This window comes from Emys orbicularis, chromosome 5 (assembly GCF_028017835.1).
Source record: "Emys orbicularis isolate rEmyOrb1 chromosome 5, rEmyOrb1.hap1, whole genome shotgun sequence".
NCBI lineage: Eukaryota > Metazoa > Chordata > Testudines > Emydidae > Emys > Emys orbicularis.
In genome coordinates, this window is record NC_088687.1 from 54,173,702 (window position 1) to 54,196,545 (window position 22,844).

General features: G+C 44.6%; 1 protein-coding gene across 1 annotated transcript in view; it reads right to left on the minus strand.

Annotated features, from left to right (window-relative positions):
* Positions 1 to 22,844, minus strand: part of MAML3 (mastermind like transcriptional coactivator 3) — a 352,301-nt gene that overhangs the window by 138,402 nt on the left and 191,055 nt on the right. The window lies entirely within an intron of this gene.

Genomic DNA, 22,844 nt, shown 5'->3' on the forward strand with positions numbered 1-22,844 from the left:
ATCTCCTGAAGAACCTCCTGTTAGTTGGAGCACAAATTCAACAAAGAGGCCCCCATTTACCTAAATGCTTATCACCAATAAGAAAAGAGCTAAGCAAAACAGTACTAGATATACTCAGAGGTTATGATTTCTTTCCCATATTAGATTTACACTAGGGAATTTCACAGTCTTCAGCAGAGTTACTCCTTCTGTGTATATGAGATCAGAAACAGCCCGCTGGGTGCAACTTTGCCCTAACTCATTAGAAGATACGCAAAAATATAATGACCTAGTGAAGGGAGCAAGAGCCATCCTGCTATCGTGGTGTAGGATGGCTCAGAGGGTGCTGGAGGGAAGGAGCAGCAAGTTCTCCCCACAGCAACTGCTTCCCAAGGCAGAATTTGCAGTAGGGGCAAGAGAGGGACCACTGCCCACCCCTTCTCAAGCCTGAAACAGAACATGCTCCCTCCCTACCGCTGTAGAGAGCAACAGGCTACAATCCTGCCTTGCTGCTGCATCAGTGTGTTGGGTGTGAGAAGAGACTCCTTGTGCATCTGCATAAAACAAGGCAGGATTTCAGATTGTAGCTCCTCTGGGCAGACAATTGATCTTCTTAAACGTATGTTAATTCCAATGCACATCTATGGTGCAATCTAAATGAATAATACAATCATTAATAACATACTCTGTTAAAATTCACCGATTTTTGCGGCTGCTAGTTTTAGTAGAACCAGCCAGCTACTCTGGAATTTTATAGAGTGAGGCATGACCATTCACACTGCCCCCCTTTCTCCCCCATAACAATTCAGCCCCTGGGATAAGTGCAAGATCATCCTCTTAACAAGAATCTATTCAGCAAAATCAAAAAAAGGAGAAGTTGAAAAAAAGAAGTGTTTGGACAATCAAAGTCAAACACTAATATATGTTCGAGCCCCTGTGTTTCATTGGTGGTATGCAGTATGACATCAATGAGAAACCATAATTTGAGTCCAGAATAAGCAAAAAGAAAAAAAATGTTTTGTTGCACTCTAATGGAGTACCAACAGTTTTCAAAGCCCTGATTTTTATTATGGCACAAAGCAGTGTGTTTTAGGGGAAGAAAAGAAAGGACAAAGATCTGAATGGCCCATGCCACTGAATGCAGCTTAAACTACACGACAACTTGCATTTTAAAAAAACCCTCATTTTGGTCACTACTTTTAACAACAAAAATAATTATTAAAAAAATCAAACTTGAAATTCCAAAAAATGAAAAAAGGCACTTGGAAATGTTCACAATGCATCTAGATCTCTTTTTTCTTTCCTCCACACTCATTCCTGGTCACGGCAGTCAGCCTAGAGGAACTGACTGGATGGCTAGTAGGCTGGTGGTATTAGGAGCTGACCCCCAGTTAAGCATATACAAGCCTCCCTATTGCTGCAAGTGGGGGAGGGAGGGTAACAAGTTGGTTCACAGTTCTGGGCACCCCAAGAACCCACACACCTTGGAAACAAAACACTCTCAAATAGAACAATTCAGTCGTAAAATGTCTCCTGTCCTTTGCCCTGTAAGTGTACATCATGTTCAGACTAGTTTTTTAACATTTACCTGTTAGTGACAAGAGAAACCCCTATGTATTTTCCACACATGCAAGCATGCATGGCTGCTGCCAGTTATAGTCACATGGGCTTTCATCTCAGAGATCCAAACCAGCTGTGCATTCACAGAATGTGCTTCCAACAATCTTATTTTCTTTCTTAAAACACTGTCATTCCCACCTTTTCCTTTTGCAGCATTACCAATGCTCCAGCTAGCACTGAACTGCTTTTAATTTGTTGGTCTGTAAACAAAATGCTCCAGGGATAGAACCACAATTATGTGGGACTTGATCTTGGGGGGAAAACAGGGTGTATGTGTGAGAGCAGGAGAACTGAAATGCAGAGGGGTTAAGTGCCTTGCCCAAGGGCACATATGAAATAAATGGCAGAGCCAAGATTCAAACCCAAGACTCCCACTCCTGTCCCCAATCCATAGGAGCACAGTACCATATTTCTCTGCCCTCTTTGCTCCCATTAGGGAGAGAGAAATAATTTGTAAAAAAGACAAAGATCCCAGGAGCTCTTGAATGTGCCATGAGCCACCTAGTGGAGACAGAGAAAGATGGAGAAGAATGTAGAAGGGATTGACAATCTCCCAGGGATGGACAACTCTAGCGGCTTTCCTTCACTGCTATAGGGGCCAATCCATGTGTTCAAGCAGGGAACATTTCTATTTGATAAGGGTTTCCTTTTTCACAGCACTGAAGTTGGTCAATCATGTGGGGGCCAAACTCTGTTGAGGTCCTTCCCCAGGCTGCATTTTCACTGAGTTCGTCATTGAGAGTTTTGCCTTAATAAAGGCTGAGAAAAAAGTATGCAAGGTCTTCATGGTTTAGCCTGCAATTATAACAACACACTCAGTTAGTTGCTCTGGAAATGATTCTTATTTTCCTGCAGGGCCAAACAAGGGAAAACAGATTATGAGGTACCAAGTCCTTGTTTAATTACCTAGATTGTAAATTCCTGTTGGATTATTTAGATTAGAAACACTTTGGGGCGGGGACTGCATGTCCTTTTTGTCTATAAAGTGCTTTGCATTCACTGGATGCTAGATAAATAATAATCAGCTTTGCTAATTAGCAAACATGGTTAGGGTAAATGAGGGAAAATCATATGAAAAGCATCTGGTATTATGTATAAATCTGCTGTGTGAGAAAGTTTCCTGCTATATGAAAGTTCCTCTTAAAAAGAAATTACATGGACGACATCATGTTGGGATTTTTCCTCATGCTGTTTAGAAGATGTCTTTTTCCTTCCTTTTTCTGGACCTTCTCAAACTGTCACATAAAAAAAAAAAATCCTGACTATCGGGGTACTTCAAAATAAAATTATGGGGCTGACATAGCAGTCCCAAAAAGCCCAAGACTTGCATTTTACAATGCAAGGTGGAAGATGCAGGTTTGATTCACAGTCCTGTGGTTTCTTGGTCCCTAGGCTAGCAGGGATTAGGGATGCTGGGGAGGCCAGATACTCAGCCGAGGGTGGGGAAGGGAAGAGTTCCTTGCTCTGCTGAACAGCAAGCCCTTCCTGGATGATTAACCTGACAAACTCTAAATCCAGTCACCTTCAGCCAAAAAGTCCATGGCCCCAACGTAGGGCCTTGAATTTGCCCTTATGCCTGGTACAAGCTAAGCACAGAATTACCTGCAGAAACTCAAAATGTCCTGACTTTACTTATTTTCATTGCTTCCCCCCCCCCCAATTAAAAAAAAAATCTTACCAAAAATAATGAACAGAAATGAAAAACAACTCTCTGGGTGCACAAGGACTGGACATATACATATTGTCTTTCTAGAGCTGCTGTTGGCTGATGTACACAGGGTCAGATTAATTAAAGAACCACCTGGGTTATGGCCTGGAGCTGTAGGCCCTGCTGCCCTGGCCTTTCAGATCACCTTTATAAAAATGCTATAGTATTCTACAGGAAAGGTCCCACACACGGCTGTGTCACTACTGTAAGATGCAGTGTGTGGGACCATTCCTGCACGATTCTGCATAGCATGGGCTAAAATTATAAAATGGAAAAAAATATTGAAAAATGTCCCTTTTTGAAAACCAAACACTTTTGCCAAAAATAGATTTCAAAATTTTCTTTGTTCTGTTTTTTTTAAATACCCCCAAATTAAAAATGTTCTGATGTTGATTTTTTTTTTTTTTTTTTGGTTTTTCCCTTTCCTCCACCTTTCCCCTGAAAAGATGAAAATTTCCCAAACCAAAACTTTTTAAGAATAATTTTCTAATACATGAAAAATCATTTTTCTCAGGGTTTTTTTTTTTTTGCAGAAATTGTTAAAACGTTTTTGATGTGATCTAATTCTGAAGTTTTTTAAAACCCAGGTATAATTTAATGGAGTAGTAGTTTATTGGACACCAAATGCTTATCTTACATGTGGGAAGTTGTGAATCAGACATCCTTTTTTCCCCCTAGAGCAAAAGTTAAGAAAAAAATGGTAAAAATTAATCTTATCTTATTAATGGGGAAAAATTAATAGAATGTTAATAAAAATACAACCACCACAGAATTTGAACTCCATCCCTTGGAAAGATTAGTTTGGCCACTGGAGGGCTCCAATATTGTTCCATGAAAGTAACAGACACATACTGGGAAGGTTGAAAACATTAAAAACTGAATGTCTGAGCTATAAAGCTCAAACAAAATGTTCAGTCTGAACAAAGATCTATGGGCACACAAATATTTAACCCAAATATTTAATGAAAATCAGAACTAATTTAACTGTTTTGCTCATATGGCACAAAAGAAGCTGAAGGAGAATACTTTTCTTACAGCTTGGCTATAGATAGCGTAACTATTAGAATGGTGTTTGTATGTGGTATGAGAATGATTAGATCTGTGCAAAAAAGCAAAAGAGAATAAAATGTCATCATTGTAATTTCAGGGAAACAAGACCAGTAGGGTAGAGAATGTAACAGTAGCACTTTTTCTATCACTATTGTGATAGTCTTCTCAATGACAGTTGGCACGTGCAAAAAACAAAAATTGTAATAACAGTGAGCACAGGGAGGAGCCTTGTTCTAGAAGCGCCCCAACATTTTTGTTTAACAGTCATTGTAAGCCATAGCTGTGTTCTAAAGGGCATAACTTGGGCACATATAGTCAGTCAATGGGTAAAATCCTGGCCCCACTGGAGTTTTGTTATTGACCTAATTGAAGCCAGGATTTCACCCAAAAAATTCATTTGTACAATAGATCCTAACGTGTTATCAGCTAATGGCCTACAAACATTCCAGTTTAAAATGAAATGAAAGCCATTTTTAAGTTACAAGAAAATTTTAAGTCAAACCTCACTCACATCTATGGCTTCTCGTGTGCTCCTGTAAATTCAGAATTTCTCAGTCTATTTTTTCCCCATCAGGTTTTATCAAAGGGGGGCAAAAAATTAAACCTGAGATCCTGAATGCTAAATTTCACAGAGCCAATTTTTTGCAGCTGAGTTAAGCACTCCTGGAAATAAAGGAGGTTTATTAGAAATAGTGAAAGATGCTAGTGGGTATTGCTATGATAACCCCAATAGGGCACTGTTCTTGTTTGATGAAGTGTACTGTACTGTATTAGGCTGATATACAAAACATCATAGGGGTTGGGTTTTTTTGGCTTCTTGCCTGCACAAATGATTTCTTTTGGTGCTTAAAACACCCCCCTGTCCCTTTCAATGCAAAGGGAGAAAGGAAAAAGAGCTTGTGTTGCTTAAAACATGCCTGCTGCGCTTCTGTAGCCCTTCCTCTGGCACAGCACATGTTAATGCCGATCTGCTGGGAGATTGCAATTCTAACATAATGAGATATTAATGAGCTTTGCACATGTCCCTAGCCGCAACATTTCCCCCCTCCACCTTCCACAAACCTAAAGAGAATCTCTGCTTGTTTTCCTGACGCTGCAATTGTGCCTCTCCCTCCCCCGGCAAGCACTACTGCACCATTCACCTTAAGCTGCCAGCACTAAAGAGCACCAAATGGGCTGGCACAGTCTTGTTTCCTGGCCTAATGGATGCTTGTTTAAACACTGGAGCTGTTTGCATTGCTGCGGCTCACTGCATGTTAAACACAGTCCTCTGAAACCCTACGCCAATCCAATAAAGGTATCAGCAGTTCAGCGTGGGGAGGCAATTACTATAAGGTCCCAAGTGTGCCTTCTAAGCTCTAGGAAGGAAAATTTGATCGAACAACTAAAAGGAAAATCTGATTCGGCTCAGTATCACGTGGAGGACACAAGGCTTAACTACAGCCTGGCCTATGGAGGGCAGGAGGAAATCAATGGAGGAGCTAGCAAGCGCAACTGCACATTGTTAAGAGGGCTTTAAGCTGGCCTGTTAACAATGCTGGCTGCTGCATTTACCAAGCGTTATTTTAAGAGGTGCCTTTAAAAAAATTATATACTGCCAATTTTTTTTCTTCATCAGTCCTTGAAACAATCCTCTTCTGGGAAGGGTCCCTTCCCTGTGCAGAATCATTGTCATATCAAAAGGGGAAGAGAGAAACACAGAAGGGACAAAAATGACAGAGGGCCTACAGAAACCAAAAAAGGCCTGCCCTTCAGAGAGCATGAAAAGCTAAATCTCAGACTAATGGTAGTCAATATTTCAGTGGATCAGCTCTCTATCTGGGCTAGGGCAGGAAATCAAGGGATGCAGAAACTGCATTTCAATTCATTTTATACATTGAAACAAAGGTTTTCTAAAATGTCCTACTTCCTCTGCTTTAAAGTGAGGGACAAAGAGGAGGTGGGAGGGGGGTTTCCTTCATTATCTAACAGCTTTAAACTGAGCTTCACTCAAAGGGCAGCATTGCAACTTATGTGGAAAGTTTTCTAAGCACTTGCTGTGGCCACATTCACTAACAGGAATATAGGATTTGCCACACCAGATCAGACCAATGATCCATCAAGTCTGGCATCCTGCCTCCAGCCGAGGCCCACACCTGCCGCTGTAGAGGAAGCTGATACTCCCCTCCAGCCCCGTATTGCAAAACTGACTGATTGTACAGAGCTGCAAATTAGGGGAAATATCCCCTCTGGAAGCTGCAATGATCGGCTTATGCCTTGAACTTGCTGAACCCAGTCCATTTTAATGACTGACATGGCAGACAGGGCAAGAGAAAGAAACTGTCTGCATATGATGCTATCTGCCATCAACAGTGGCCGGTGGCAGTACTTGGCTAATGGGCTTAAGGATCAAGCTGTCCCTTAAAAGCATCTTAGGCAATGTTCTCCTGGGTCAGAAATCCAATGTGATCCTAAGAATTGCTGGCTGAAAGGTAGAGGACTGTTCCAGTTAACTGGAGGATAAATTACTGGAGGATAAATGCCTTGCAGTCAGCCCCATCTAGAGACACTGCTGTCCTCAAAACAGAAGGGGGAAATGAGCATTTTGTTGTTTAAAAACATGGGGTTTGGTTAGTTGTTTTCAATGGGCTTGGGGGAGACTTGGAGGAAAAGACTGTTGGGAAATCCCAAAACTTCACCTTGGGGACCTGGAATTACACTATGGCTCCATTTCCTCCTGGGATTCAGAATCCAGAGAGTAGGCAGTGGGGGCGTGCAGTTGGGGGTCTCAGTACAGTGAGTTGAAATTTTTCTGTCAACATTTTTTTTTCCAAACCGAAATTTGTTTCTTCCCCTCTCCCCCACCACAACATTTTTTTTGACAGGAAAACATCAATTTCTTGTTTCCAGTTGAAAAACTGACAATGCAAAAGCCTCTCCTGTTTCATTTTTTGATAATCCCTGAACCTCAATTTTAAACAAGCCTGCATTTTGATGAACAAGAAAATATTTTTGTTTTTGTTGAAATTTTCGGGGGGGGGGGGGATCCTTTCTTGACCACCTGTAGATATGAAGCTGTGATCTTGTAACTTCCAGTAGACTGAATTTCCCACTTAAAGCACCTCTCAACAGGGATTGTTATTGATAGGTCAGAGCAAGCCCTTATAAAAGAGCAGTGTCCTCATCAGTCCTTCTGTTAGACCCATGCAACAGCCAGATGAAAGACACAGACTGCATTCAAAGTACTGGAACCCACTCACTTCAATGAGGTTGTTGTGATATCAAACGCTCTCTGCCTCTTGGAGCTAAGGATATCACTTCTATTAGGGTTTGAAAAACCCATTCATTTATCCAGCAATGGCACATGGGGTGATTTCCTGGTATGGCTGGGGAAGGAGGTGACTGCTGAAATCATCGGCTTCTGCAGAATCTAACCTTAAAAGAAAGTTTCTAGCCCTTAGGATTGCATAGATAACCTTCCAAAGATTACTCATGCCAGTGCTGTGTCTCTGAGTCTGCAGACAGGTCGCTCCTGTGGGCCCCAAGCAGCAACGTGGTGAAATCAACAAGATTCATTAATGATCATCAGATCCCTGTGGGCAACAGCAAAACTGACAAGAATCATGCCAATTTTACATTTCTGCTGTTACTTGGGGAAGCGCCAATCGGCAGCAGAGGCAGATTTCCTACTTGCTCTCTTTCAGCAACCAGAGGAAGTCAAAAGCTGATACAAAGGATGGAGCCCCTAAGAAGGGTCCAGACACAACATTCCTGTAAAAATCCCCACATTCATTCCCATCAATGTATTGGTTCATCTATGCAACTAATTAGGGTTAGAACCTCTTTTTTCTTTAAATTAAAAGTTGGATACTACAGAAATTGATGAATTAGCTGTCCTCCTTCAAGCACTCCAAAGAAAATTTTCCCATTTTCTGTTCCACTGGCAGGCAGGCGAGCCAATGTTTTCAAGCCCAAATGGAAGTGATGTCCTCAATTCAGATAGGGAAGAGGAGCTATATGATGGTGGGGAACTAGATTTCTCATCAGTGCAGTGCCTCTGGACATCACTAGTGCACCTCTCTATTTCTATATTCCCTCACCCCTAGGGTGACCAGACAGCAAGTGTGAAAAATCGGGACAGGGGGTGGGGGGTAATAGGAGCCTATATAAGAAAAAGACCCAAAAATCGGGACTGTCCCTATAACTTTGGGACATCTGGTCACCCTACTCACCCTTGCTAATACATATACTTGTATGATTAATACGTGTCTAGAAAATTTTCAAGCTCTCACTTCCCCACCTGTTGATTATCTGCTAAATAAAACCTCCTTCTTCATGAGAAAATCCATAAGTTAATTGGCACAGTCCTAGTATCACAATACCTTACTTTTACACAGTGCCATTAAAGCTGCAGGATCCAACATCACATGACAGTTTAGGATAGGAAGTGAAGAATACCATAGCCTAGTGAAATCCGAGGAGAATTTAGGAAGTGGGGTATAATAATTCACTAAGTCTCAAAAACAGTCATTTGGAAAAAAAATTGCAAATTATTAAAAAAAAAACTAAGTATTTCACTGTTTGATTTACAAATGCCATTTCTACCTCAGAGGAGCCTTGTGTTTCCCATCCTTGAGATCTGGCTGAAGGAGATAGGCAAAAAACACATTAAGATTTCAAGCAGCACAGCATATAGTTCCTCTTTCTTGTCATCTCTGAGTAACATTTGCCATATCATGGTTACATTGCTGGAGTTTGGGTGATTCACTCCTGAGAATAAAGTGGCCTTTTCCAGCACCCAGGATGACACAATGGGGAACATTTTGCACATTAATCAATTTTGTTTGAGGGTAAAGAATTAAATTTATGTCTGTACAATCTGCTTAGATTTAAAATCCTGAACGTTCTTATGATTCACACTGTCAAGAGAGACAGAAGGATTGACAGACTCTACATTTGCTAGGAGAAAAAGGAAGGAAAAAATCCCCCAAGTGTTTCTCACAGCATAATGTCATCTCATCAGATGATGCACGGGGGTGATGCTGAGGTAAAGGAAATGGAGAAAATGCCATTTCCTGCATCATTTCCTCAAGAGAAAATTCAGAGAGAGACTTCATCAGATTAGACATCCAAACAACTATATGCAGACTAAATGTATGTTCCGCAGTTCCATGGCCCAAAGGGAAGTACCCTGGAGACAAGCAGGCAACAAGACAGTCTGCCTCAGCTGAAGCAGGAGGAGGAGAAGCAGGGAAGAGGACAAAAAGAATTGGGGGGAGAGAATAAAGTGGTGTTCATCACCCTCTTTCTTGGTTTCAAGCCCTCAGCCCCCACAGGTCAAGCAGATGCTTCTAGTTCCATTACAAAAGACAAATTTGTTTGAATTGTTTGTATTTGATGGTTATTTGAAAACACGCCCACTCCAAGGCTAGTTGTAGAAACAGGTTGCTAAAGATATATCCCTATATTTCCAAGTGATTTTGGGTGCTCAACGTGCAGCATTTTAAAGGGACCTGATTTTCAGAAAGTGCTGAGTGCCGACTATCTGAAATCAGGCCCTTTAAAGATATCCCAGCGTGGGCACTCAAAATCACTAATCACTTTTGAATTTCTCCTCCCTCTCACTCCAGTCTAAATCAGGAGTGATTCCACTGAAGTCAATGACATTACACTGGTACAAAAAGAATTGTGAATGAGAGGAGAATCAGTCCAATATACCATATGTTGTTGTATCATTGCATCATTATTATCAGCTGTATTTTATTTCAGTGAAACATTATTATATATACATACATTGACAAACTCATGGCAGAAGCTGCTAACCACACCCGTTTTCTGTTGGGTGCTTTAGAAAACTTACAGAATAAAAATAAGGTTGATGCCATTCATGCTTAAGATATCCAAACAAAGCACTCTGGATTCTGGTGGTGAGGGGTAGAATTTTCAAAAGGGTTTAAGAGAGTTAGGAGCCTGTCTCCCATTTCCATGAGAGACTTTGGGCAAGTCTACACTACAAAATTAAGCCAACCTAAGTCATGTCGACATACAGCCACTGCAATAATTGAATTACTTTTACATGTCCACATTACGCTCTGTGTCGGTGTCCTCACCAGGAGTGCTTGCACTGATTTAACTGCCAGTGTGGGGCACTGTGGGACGGTTTCTGAAAGGAAGCAACAGTCAATGTAAGCAACGCAGTGTCTACATTGACACGGCGTCGACCTAACTACATTGACTTAAGCACTACGCCTCTGGCAGAAGTGAAGTTAAGTCGGTGTAATCGGCGAGTTACATCAGTAGGAGCTATATTTTAGTGTAGAGCAGGGGTTCTCAAACTGGGGGTCGTGACCCCCTCAAGGGATCACAAGGTTATTACATGGGGGGTCGTGAGCGGTCAACCTCCACCCCAAACACCGCTTCACCTCCAGCATTTATAATAGCGTTAAATAGAAAAAAAAGTGTTTTTAATTTATGGGGGGGAGGGTCACACTCAGGTCAGAGGCTTACTGTGTGAAAGGGGTCACCAGTACAGAAGTTTGAGAACCACTGGTGTAGACGCTTACAGAGTTAGGTTGACGTAAGCTGCCTTATGTCAACCTAACTCAGTAGCGTAGACCAGGCCTTGGGCACTTTACATACTTTTGAAAGGGAGGTTCTGAAGTCACTCACAGTGAATGTACAGAGAATCATCATGTGATCAGCAAGAATTCACATAGTCTTGGACATTAGAACTTGGTTTTACTGAAAGAGTTAATGCTGACCAAGGCTCAGTCTCACTTCAGGAAAATGAAACTATCCTTCCACCACCTTACCAACAATCTCACCATGTTTTGTTAAAGAGCTATCCATCTTAATTTATACATGTACTGCATCCCAACAGTAGATTTCCATAGTATGTGTTTCATTTCTTTTCCTTACTTACATGGTTAGACAGCAATGGTGACCAATACTGACATTAAAGTATCATAACTAATGTGAATTAGCAGCCATTGAGGCAGTTCATACCTTAGAGCTATTGTTTCAGGCTCTATGTGAGCTCAGGCAGACATTTCTGCATGTGTTACACTCGCTTCAGTTTTGAAGGTTTTTGTTAGCAATTATAGTAACCATACTACTTTTTTTTTAAATGAAAGCTGAGATTTTGATGAACAATTGACAGGTCTGCGTTTCCCCAGATAGCATTTCACTCCTCCACTGTGGTCATGGCCCACCCTTTGGGAAACTTTGCCTCAATCTCTCTTAAAAGTATTGGGAGATATTTCATTTCAAGAAGCACAAACAATCTGAAATTAATTTTGATGGGATTATTACATCACACCAGAAAGGCAGGGGAAGAAGGATGATATAAAAAAGGCACTTCCTTCCTGCAGAGTAGGATGACTGCTAAATGCTTCAGGTCTGTCAGATAAGAATCAGCTCCCTGGACTTTATCAGAGTGACACTTTTGCTTTGTCTGCGGGATGCTTTGGAGTACAGAATTTCAAAATTCAACCACAATATCTTTGTGAGCGACACTCAAACTCCAACCTAGAACACAGACTTCAGATTCTAAGTGCCTACTTAGACAACTCACAGACAACTCATATTGCTGTTTGGAAGGGGCCATATTCTAGCTTTGGATACTGGCACACAACTCCTACTGAAGTCAACAGAAGCCCGTATGTCTATCGTAAACCAGACTATAGTCCAAAGTGTTCTAGCTTATGGTTTCCGGTATAGGGTGGTGTTTATGTGACCATCACTTATTAGCACTGTAGTGTCCAGGAAGTGGATCTCTTGTGTGGACTGGTCCAGGCTGAGGTTGATGGTGGGATGGAAATTGTTGGAAACATCAGTCTCAGCCTGGACCAGTCCACACAAGAGATCCACTTCCTGGACACTACAGTGCTAATAATTGATGGTCACATAAACACCACTGTAGCGGGGTGAATGCCTGCTCCAGCCCTGAAGGGGTTGGAAAAGCCCTGCAGAGGGCTGGGGCTGTGTAAAGGGGCGAAACCCCGGCTGATTAGGGAAGTGGCTGCAGCTGGGGCCACGCCCCAAACTGAGCAACTCAGCCTTATAAGGCGGCCAGGGTAGCCAGAAGCTGAGGAGTCTCCCTCTGACAGGAGAGAGAGACAGGCCTGGCTGCAGGGAGCTCACCCGGGGACCTAGAGTGAGGCAGGGCTGGGAAGCCCTAGGCCAGCAACTCCCCAGGCTGCAGGGCCTGGTCCTAGGCCCATATAGGTATTGGGATTGCAGAGGGGCAACCTGAGAGTGGGTAAAGGCAGCCAGTCCAAACCCCTTGTTGCCGGTGATGATTGGCTGATAGACTGCAGTCTGCCCCAGGGCGCGGGGGCTAGATGGTGACTGGCAGTAGCCATGACTGAGGCGACACTGGGATAGGGGGTGGGGGTTCCCCTGGGTGGGGAGACCCAGAGAGAGAGTGGGGTACTGCCAGGGGGGGCAGCGCCAAGGGCACCGGGGTCCGGGAGGGACACACGGGCCAGAGAGTGGGGACTGCTGGGGGGGCAGCACCCAAGCCAAGAGCACCGGGGTCCGAGAGGGACACGGGGGCCAGCGACAGGCAGGACACTGGGCCTGCAGAGGGCGCTCTGGATGCTGGGTGAGCTAATTCCCGAGACGACCAGAAGGAGGCACTGCAGGGGTGAGTCTGCGACGGATTACAACCACCCTATACCGGAAACCTACTGACCGCTATACTTATCTACCTGCCTCCAGCTTTCATCCAGACCACACCACACGATCCATTGTTTACAGCCAAGCTCTAAGATACAACCGCATTTGCTCCAACCCCTCAGACAGAGACAAACACCTACAAGATCTCTATCAAGCATTCTTACAACTACAATACCCACCTACTGAAGTGAAGAAACAGATTGACAGAGCCAGAAGAGTACCCAGAAGTCACCTACTACAGGACAGGCCCAACAAAGAAAGTAACAGAACGCCACTAGACGTCACCTTCAGCCCCCAACTAAAACCTCTCCAGCGCATCATCAAGGACCTACAACCTATCCTGAAGGACAATCCCTCACTCTCACAGATCTTGAGAGACTCGCCAGTCCTTGCTTACAGACAGCCCCCCAACCTGAAGCAAATACTTACCAGCAACCACACAACAAAAACACTAACCCAGGAACCTATCCTTGCAACAAAGCCCGTTGCCAACTCTGTCCACATATCTATTCGGGGGACACCCATCATAGGACCTAATCACATCAGCCACACCATCAGAGGCTCGTTCACCTGAACATCTACCAATGTGATATATGCCATCATGTGCCAGCAATGCCCCTCTGCCTTGTACATTGGCCAAACCGGACAGTCTCTATGCAAAAGAATAAATGGACACAAATCAGACGTCAAGAATTATAACAATCAAAAACCAGTCAGAGAACACTTCAACCTCCCTGATCACTCGATTACAGACCTCAAAGTCACAATACTCCAACAAAAAAACTTCAAAAACAGACTCCAACGAGAAACTGCAGAATTGGAATTAATTTGCAAACTGGACACCATTAAATTAGGCTTGAATAAAGACTGGGAGTGGATGGGTCATTACACAAAAGTAAAACCTATTTCCCCATGCTAATTTTTTCCCCCTACTGTTACTCACACCTTCTTGTCAACTGTTGGAAATGGGCCATCCTGATTATTACTACAAAAGTTTTTTTTCTCCTGCTGATAATAGCCCACCTTAATTGATTACTCTCATTATAGTTAATATGGCAACAACCATTTTTTCATGTCCTCTGTGTGTGTATATATCTTCCTACTGTATTTTCCACTGCATGCATCCGATGAAGTGGGTTTTAGCCCACGAAAGCTTATGCTCAAATAAATTTGTTAGTCTCTAAGGTGCCACAGGTACTCCTCGTTGTTTTTGCTGATACAGACTAACACGGCTACCACTCTGATACAAAAGCTGGTGACTAGTTCTGCTGTTGTCTCTCTTACTAATTGTTCTTTCTGAAATGGCCTAAAGTTAATGGAAATATGATCTGACCTTAATGGTAAGATAAGAAAGAAGGGAGCCCCCCAAAATCTAGATTTTAAAACCAGCCTTCCCCTGCTCCCCAGTCTCTTCTGTAACAGGGACTCTGCCAAAGAGGCACTGGCCCTAGTTCACAGTAGTGAATGCCCTGTATTGTTGCTTGCATTTGCTGGGCCTCTTGTCAACTACTAGTGGTTGAGCCTGTCATATACTCTTTGATGTGCACAGTCAGGACAGCCCATGCCTGCTAAATATTTACCTAATCCAATTTGGCCAACCAAACTTCAGGTCTGATAAATGTATTATAATAATAGACTGCTCTTGACCCTTGTGCCCTTTTGCTTCCTAAGGTTGGCCCTGGGTTTTGTTTGAAAACAAGAACCCAGCAATCATTGTGTTGGGGCCGGGGTTAAGAAGAGAAAGACACAGAGACTCTCATCAGAGTGCTTTACAATTCACACCCCTGCTGAAAATACATTTAAAAGGGAAAAAATTGCATGAAGTTTCCAGCACTCCCTTTCATGGTAGATAGAAAAGCACTAGGGAATGATCCTCTCCCTTTACTCTCCACACATCCATGCTTCCCTGGAGAAGTGAGGACAGCACTTTCTGTGGGCTTGTCTACACTGGCAAGTTTCTGTGCAGTAAAGCAGCTTTTTGCACTCAAACTGCAGCCGTATACACACTGCCAAGCCACTTTGTGCTCAGAAACTCCTCAGTTGCAACGCTGCAAAAAAACCACCTCGGTGAGAGTTGTAAGGCTATTTGCGCAAAGGCTCCAGTGCTCTATTGCCAGTATAGACACTTGATTGTTTTCTGTGCTGTAATTGGCCTCCGGAGCTGTCCCATAATGCCTCAAGTGACCACTCTGCTCATTGTTTTGAACTCGGCTGCCCTGGAAACATGCACCCCTCCCCTTTCAAAGCACCTTTTCTGACAGCCCTTGCATGCTGGGCTGATCTGCTCCTGGACACAAAGCAAACCATTAATGTGGAATGCTCATGCTAGAGAGCCCAGGGATGGAGGCGGGGGCTGACGTGGGGGGGTTTCCCCCTCCCCCTGCCTCAGGACTGGTTGCTTCCTGCCACTGTCTGAACTTACGAGACAGCATGCTGACACGCTCTCTGTCCCCCAAAACACACTGTCTCTCTCCCCGCCTCCATATACACACACACACTCCCCCCGCCACTTCAGTTGTAAAGCAGCTGGCAATGTAGTAGGATGCCCATGGAACAATGGGATTGGAAAACCTGCATCATGTGATGCTGTGCCTGCCCCATGAGGCACTGCAAACCCTTCCCAAAGCACTGTGCGGCCAGTTGCACAGTGGGATAGCTACCACAATGCACTGCTGTCTTTGCTGTTGCAAGAGCTGCTAATGTGTATGTGCTCCAGCGTCACAAGGAGCACAGTGTGGACATGCAACAGCAGTTTAATAATAGTAGTATAATTGGTGGCACAGAAACTTGCCAGTGTAGACATACCCTGAGATGTCCTATTGCCCAGGCCCCACCACAGTTCCTGGCAGGCAATGCTCTGATTAGCTTTGCAATGGGATAAATTGAAGAGAGACTGAATAAAATTAAAATGCCCCTCCCTGAAATGGTAGATTATTATGGGGCTGAAAATAAGATATAAATTGCCTTCAAGGGAAAGGAATACAGATCTCGGGTCTAATAACAATTTTTTACAAAAAGATGCTGCAGGATTCTTTAGGTAGCAGAGAGGGGAACCAATGGTATGTAACAATTTTCTGCCTGTCAATTCTTGTGCCTAGTTTGTCTCAATAAGCAAAACATTTTGCAGCATCAACCAGTCCAATTTATAGAGCAGGGACCTTCATGCAAGTGGAACGATGTTTAGCAACAGATTTCTCTGCTTTGCCAGCTACTTAATATCCTGGGCAAGGTATTAGTGCCAACATCTGTTTTATTAGGATGTTTTATATCATCCATGTCACTGAAGTGCCCTCTCTTCAGCAAGCAATGCCCTCCATGGCCATAAGATTTCTGAAGAGACACAGTCATATGACCCACAGACAAGATTCTTTTTTTGATCAAATATCAAAACCCTTACAAAATCATTAGTTCTGACTGTCAGTAATCCATCACGCATAATTCCAATAAGGGATGCCTACAGGTTAATGCTTAAATCTCAGTGGTGGAATTTTTTTTTTTTTTTTTACAAATTAAATTATATTTTAAGAAATAGATAAATAACAGATAAAATCTGATTTATGCAAAACATTCATTATATTTCCCCATATAATGCTCCTTTTTATTGCCATGCCTCCCCTTTGTAAAACAAACACAAAATTATAAAGGCCCAAATCCTGAGGTCTTGACTCTGTTTTTACTAAGGCTATGTCTACACTTGCAGAGTTTTTGCGCCATCAGTTTCAACGGTGATAGTGAACTGGTGAAAGAAAAGTGCTGGTTTGTGAACTCACTCACTTCCACAGGCGTCAAAAAGTATTCACATTTGCAGCACTTCCATCGCTGATGAGAGCAGCGCACTGCGGGCAGCTATCCCACAGTGAAGCTCTCTCCATTTTGACGATGGGTCTTGTGGGGTGATTGCGGGGCATGCTGGGTCCCTGCACAGCCTCCTCTCCCCAAACACAGATCAGCTCCAGTAGCTCAGCACTGCTCTAAGCAGGGGATCCTTTGCTCTGTGGAGCAGGCATTGTTACCTGGCCAGATGATAAGTGAGCGCTTGCCAAGAAAATAGGAAGGGGAGTTTCAAAGTTCCCTGGGCTTTACAGGGGAAGGGGTGGATATCTGTTTACCTGGCAGCAGAGCTGTTGGCCAGAGTGGACACCGAGGCACTGTGGGATATCCTGCGGAGGCTAAACGCTCTGTAAACAGGAAGAATGTGTCTTCACTTGCACATCACTGCAAAAGCATCACCGGTAAGAGCTGTATGCCTCTTGTGGAGGTGGTTGCCTTTTTGTGGTGAAGTTTCTGAGTTTCACCGCAAAACGTCATTGGCAAGTGTAGACGCTCCCACAGTTTTTGCGCCAAAAAGGGACTTTTTCCGCTTTAAATGGCAAATGTAGACATGCCCTTAGTCTTAGGCTACTCCTATGCCTATGAGCCAGATACACACACACACACGAGTGATGCAGTTAAATGGACCGAACCAACGGTGTAGATGGTGCTGGGTCGATGGCAGAATTCTTTTATCAACCTAACTATCACCTCTCAGAGAGGTGACTTAATGGGAGAACCCCTCCTGTCACTGTAGCGAGTGCCTACACTGACGTGCTTCAGTGGTGTAGATGCAGCACTTCTAGTGAAGACATCGCCTTAGACATGAGTCAGGGCTTCAAGATTTGGACCATAATTAATCAATTCGGTTCAGCAAATCCCTTCCTTTCCTGTGAAAAATGCTGCTTGATCCAGCATCCCTTTAGATCCTAGTGTAACTGGAGGCAACTATTTCCTTGACTCATGGATAGCAGCATTGGTCAAAAAAGTTTTTGGAGTCAAGGATTTTCAACTTGTTTCAGAAATGATGGACCTTGCATACTGTGACGGGTTGGATCACAGAAACCCCCTTGGGAGCTGCCACCTAATGTGCAAAGACTACCCCTGCTTCTGTTTTCCCTGCCAGCTCAGGACTCCAGCACCCTGTTTTGCTGAGCCAGACACTCCAGTCTGCTCTAGCAAAGACTCAGGGTCTGAATCACTCGCCCCAAAGCTGCAAGTTTACCCAAAAACAGCTCACAGGAGTGTGCTTGTCTTTAGCACTCAGATGCCCAACTCCCAATGGGGTCTAAACCCAGATAAATCCGTTTTACCCTGCATAAAGCTTATGCAAGGCAAACTCATAAATTGTTCGCCCTCTATAACACTGATAGAGAGATATGCACAGCTGTTTGCTCCCCCAGGTATTAATACATACTCTGAGTAAATTACTACATAAAAAGTGATTTTATTAAATACAGACAGTATGATATAAGTGGTTCAAAGTAGTAACAGACAGAACAAAGTAAGTCACAAGCAAAATAAAATAAAATGCGCAAATCTATGCCTAATCAAACGAAATACAGATAAGTTCCTCACCAGTTCCAGAATGCTCCCTTTTACAGGCTAATCTCCCTTTAGCCTGGGTCCAGCAATCTCTCACAACCCCTGTAGTCTCTGTCTTTTGTTTCAGTTTCTTTCAAGTATCCGGGGGGGGTGGAGAGGCTCCTTCTTTAGCCAGCTGAAGACAAAATGGAGGGGTCTCCCCCAGGTTTAAATAGGCTCTCTCTTGTGGGAGGAGACCCCCCTCCTCCCTCCTATGCAAAGTCCAGCTCCAAGATGGAGTTCTGGAGTCACCTGGGCAAGTCACATGTCCCTGCATGACTCAGTCTTTACAGGCTGAAGCCATTGTCCACATGGTATCTTGCATGTCTCCAGGAAGACTTCTTATGTGGATTGGGGCATTCCAAGATGCATTGTTCCCCAAGTGTTTCCTGATCAGGTACTTAACCTGGCGAATTCCTTCCTAAAGAAGCTGACCAAATGCCTCCCAAAGCTTACTCAGAAACCAAGCAAGCATACAGCCCATATTCTTAACCTCAAGTAGAAAGTGATATATATATGTACAAATAGGATGAATAGATATAGTAGACCATAACCTTTACGGAGATATGTTTCCTGGCACAGGCAGCACAAAACATATTCCAGTTATGTCATACATACATTTATAAGCACCCCCTCCCCATAAAGCCTTATGGGGTACACCGTCACACCCTCCCCCTGAACTTACTGCCAGAGACTTGGACACTGTCCATGGCGGAGGCAGTACCTGTAAAATTTCTGTTTGTTTTTGGTCACACTCCCTTTCAGTACCTTGAAACCATATGATGTCACTTCTAGGGGTTCTAGCCCGTTTTGGGGTTCCTGGTCCCCAGATGCTTGCAAACAGGTAGGGATGTAGTATTGCTAACAGAATGCAAGCAGCAATATCCGTTAAAGTGGAGGTGTCTTGGCATCTAGCCACCAATACCATGAGGTGGTGTGCCTCAGTTTCCCCTTCTACACAGCAGCATGGGCCTGTTATGCTTTTGCTGCTTTTTACAGGTATGGGCTGTAAAGTAACATGCTGGTGGGGCTGTCTTGTTACCATCCCCAGCATGTATAACAGCTTCTTCTACAAATTAGGTATGTTCCACATCTTTAAAGGGTTTACCACTAGTGTGAACTCTTTTATTTTATCCCATAGGTGAATTAGCAAAAGACACAAGGTTAACAGCAAATCTACGGTGGACAGGCTCCGTTCACTCAATTTGACTTGTTTAGCCCCTATTGCATTTTCCCAGCTCTCTGTGCCCTCTGGTAGACACTCTGATGCAGATTCTTCTGCCTCTTTGGGGAAGACTTCTAGTTCGGGCATGTGCTTGGGTCTTTGGCCAGGAAAGGGTGTACTACGACCATGCTTGCCCTTGGCCCCTCCCTCTGGAGTTTCTCTGGGCTGGGCCCCACTCCCTTGTGAAGTTCCTCCCATGCAGAGATTTCCCCCCCCCTGTCTTGGAGAGAGAGTTTTATCTCTTGCAAGTGTAGCAAGAACAACATCTTTCCCTGGGGTGCTCTGGACCCCTTTGGGCACCCTACTTTCTGTTTCCAATGGGTCAGCTGGATGGACCCCCTCATCCCGGAGACCTGACCCCCAGGTTTCCCTTAAAACCTGATCCACAGGAGAGGGGGCTGGCCTTTCGAATGCAGACTTTTCACCCTCCTCCTGGGAAAGCCCCTCCCTACAAAAGGTGGGTGGACTCTCTGGCCCCCCCTGACCTTCCATTTGGGCTTCCCTCTTTGGGCTCCCCTCTGGGCCCGACACTCCTGTGTCCCCCAAAAGGGAAAGTGATCCTGCCCCAGCTGTGGACTCACAGCTACCAGCCACGACAGACCTCTTACTGGCCAGCAAAATCCCCCCCCCTTTCACTCGGGTTGGGCTGGCACCCAGCTACAGAGTCCTTGGGGCCTGTTCCCACCGCAGCTGTCCCCAGTACCCCATCTTCCACCTTTGGGACACACGCCTCTGTGCACCCCAGGGCAGGCCCGGCCCCCTGCTGACCTGCAACTTTCGGGCAGTCAGCAGCTGTGGTGGCCTCCTTGCTACAAGGTGGTAAATCCCCCTCCCCCGGGGAGATGATTACGGGACAGGAGCTAGCTTTATCCAGCTCCTCCCTCTGGAACTTCCCTTGAGCCCCGGGGCTATAGGAACTGGCTATAACCAGCCCTGCCCCCGAAGCTGCATCCTTTACTGCTGCAGAGGAGTCTAAGAGACACTCTCCTATTCCCCCAGCAGTTCCTGTGACTTCACCCCCCCCCCCCTCTGGGGCTTTTAGCACAAGATTCCTTCTCGCTGCTAACCAACCCTGGGACAGATTCTGCCACCCTACTAAAGAAATCATTCCCCAGTAGAAACGGTGCAAAATTGTGTGCCACCGTTGCAACAGTCAGCTCAGCCTGCAAATCCTGAGTTTGCATGTGTACTTTAGCTAAAGGTGCAAGGACTTTGTAACCCCCTACCAGCTCTAATTCTGCCATTTTACCTGGCAACAAATCCTTCTCCTGGATCAGGTCCCTCCTGACCACAGAAATCTCAGCACCCGTGTCCCTTAATCCAAGAAGCATTCGACCATTTAATTTAACAGCATGCATATGCTCATTGCTTGGTTGTGTGGAAGCAAGCTTTACAAATCCTGTGTGGAAAGAGGCCACAGCCTGGCTCTGAGAAGCCACAGCTTCATGAGTTACTTGTTGCCTGTTTCCACTCAGCAAGGGACACTTATTCCTTAGGTGCTCAGTGGACTTACAATGATAGCACCTCTTGGGCTCCTCTGCTTGCACAGGAAATTTGGGACGAGTACCAGGGGAATGGGGAGGTGACCGCCCAGCCTCCTTTTTCCCAGACCCAGGGGTAAAACGGTGATTCTGCTTTCCCCCAACCTTATACCCCTCCACCAGTGGTTTATGTTTGATTGCAGCTTGTGCCTGTTCATAAGAGTCAGCATACTCAGCTAATTCACCCACTGCATTTACCTTTTTGTCCCACAAATACTGTTTTACCTCATCACTGCACATATTCAGGAAGTGTTCCTGAGTAACCAGATCACACATCCCTTCAAAGCTGGTAATGCCTCTCCCCCGCACCCATTTATCTACCAAATCTCTCATTTCATTGGCATAAGCCACATTACTTAATCCAGATCCCCTTTTAAGGCTCCTGAATTTAACCCTGTAGGTTTCAGGTGTAACCTGAAACTGTTTCAAAACCAGTTCCTTAAATTTACCATAGTTTGAAGCATCATCAATAGGCATCTTATTGAATATGTCCAGAGCTCTGCCAGTCAATTTTGCTATCAATGTGGTCATCTTCTGATCTTCAGGGATGGCATGGAGGGTGCACAGTCTCTCAAAGGTGATGAAATATTCGGCGATATCGCTGGACTCGTCATACTGTGGACATAGTCGCTCCCATTTGTGGATTTTTGGGGAAGTGGAGCCAGCAGGGGGAGGGTTTCGTCTCCTCGACTCCATAACAGTCAGTTCATGTTTCTGGGCCTCCCTCTGGGCCTCCATAGCCCTCTCCTGGGCAGCTGCCTCTGCCTCTGCCCTCGCTGCCGCCGCTCGCTCCCTCGCTGCCTCCACCTCCATAGCCCTCTCGTGGGCAGCTGCCTCCGCCTCCATAGCTCTCTTGTGGGCAGCCTCTTCCCTTGCATGTTCTGCCTCCCTGGCACTAATTTCTAATTGTCTTAGTTCCAACTGTCTCTTATGTTCATTTTCTTTCTCTTTTGCTACCAGCCTGGCCAACTTTAGTTTATTAGCAGCGTCACTAGTACTCATTGTCCTGCTTTCTTGGGCTGGGCCACAACCCCTCTGCAGTTCACTGAAACTGAGATGCACTTAGCTCAAGGGATTCTTAGTTAACCAAGACTTTCACAGTGCCCAGCGTTCAGCTTTTCTGGGCAATTTGTACCCTGTGCAGTTTTAGTTTCTTCTGATCTTCCGTCTTACTTATTTTGCTTCCTTTTCTGTCCCTACTTCCCTTTCCCGAAAGAAGCAAACAGAAAATAACAAACCAGTAACCACTTTGTCTGTTCTCCAGCCACCACACTTAAAACTCACTTAAAATCACTACCAGTATCTCAAAGCAATCAGCTGTGCACAGATCCTGCCGACTACGCCACTGATCACAGAAACCCCCTTGGGAGCTGCCACCTAATGTGCAAAGACTACCCCTGCTTCTGTTTTCCCTGCCAGCTCAGGACTCCAGCACCCTGTTTTGCTGAGCCAGACACTCCAGTCTGCTCTAGCAAAGACTCAGGGTCTGAATCACTCGCCCCAAAGCTGCAAGTTTACCCAAAAACAGCTCACAGGAGTGTGCTTGTCTTTAGCACTCAGATGCCCAACTCCCAATGGGGTCTAAACCCAGATAAATCCGTTTTACCCTGCATAAAGCTTATGCAAGGCAAACTCATAAATTGTTCGCCCTCTATAACACTGATAGAGA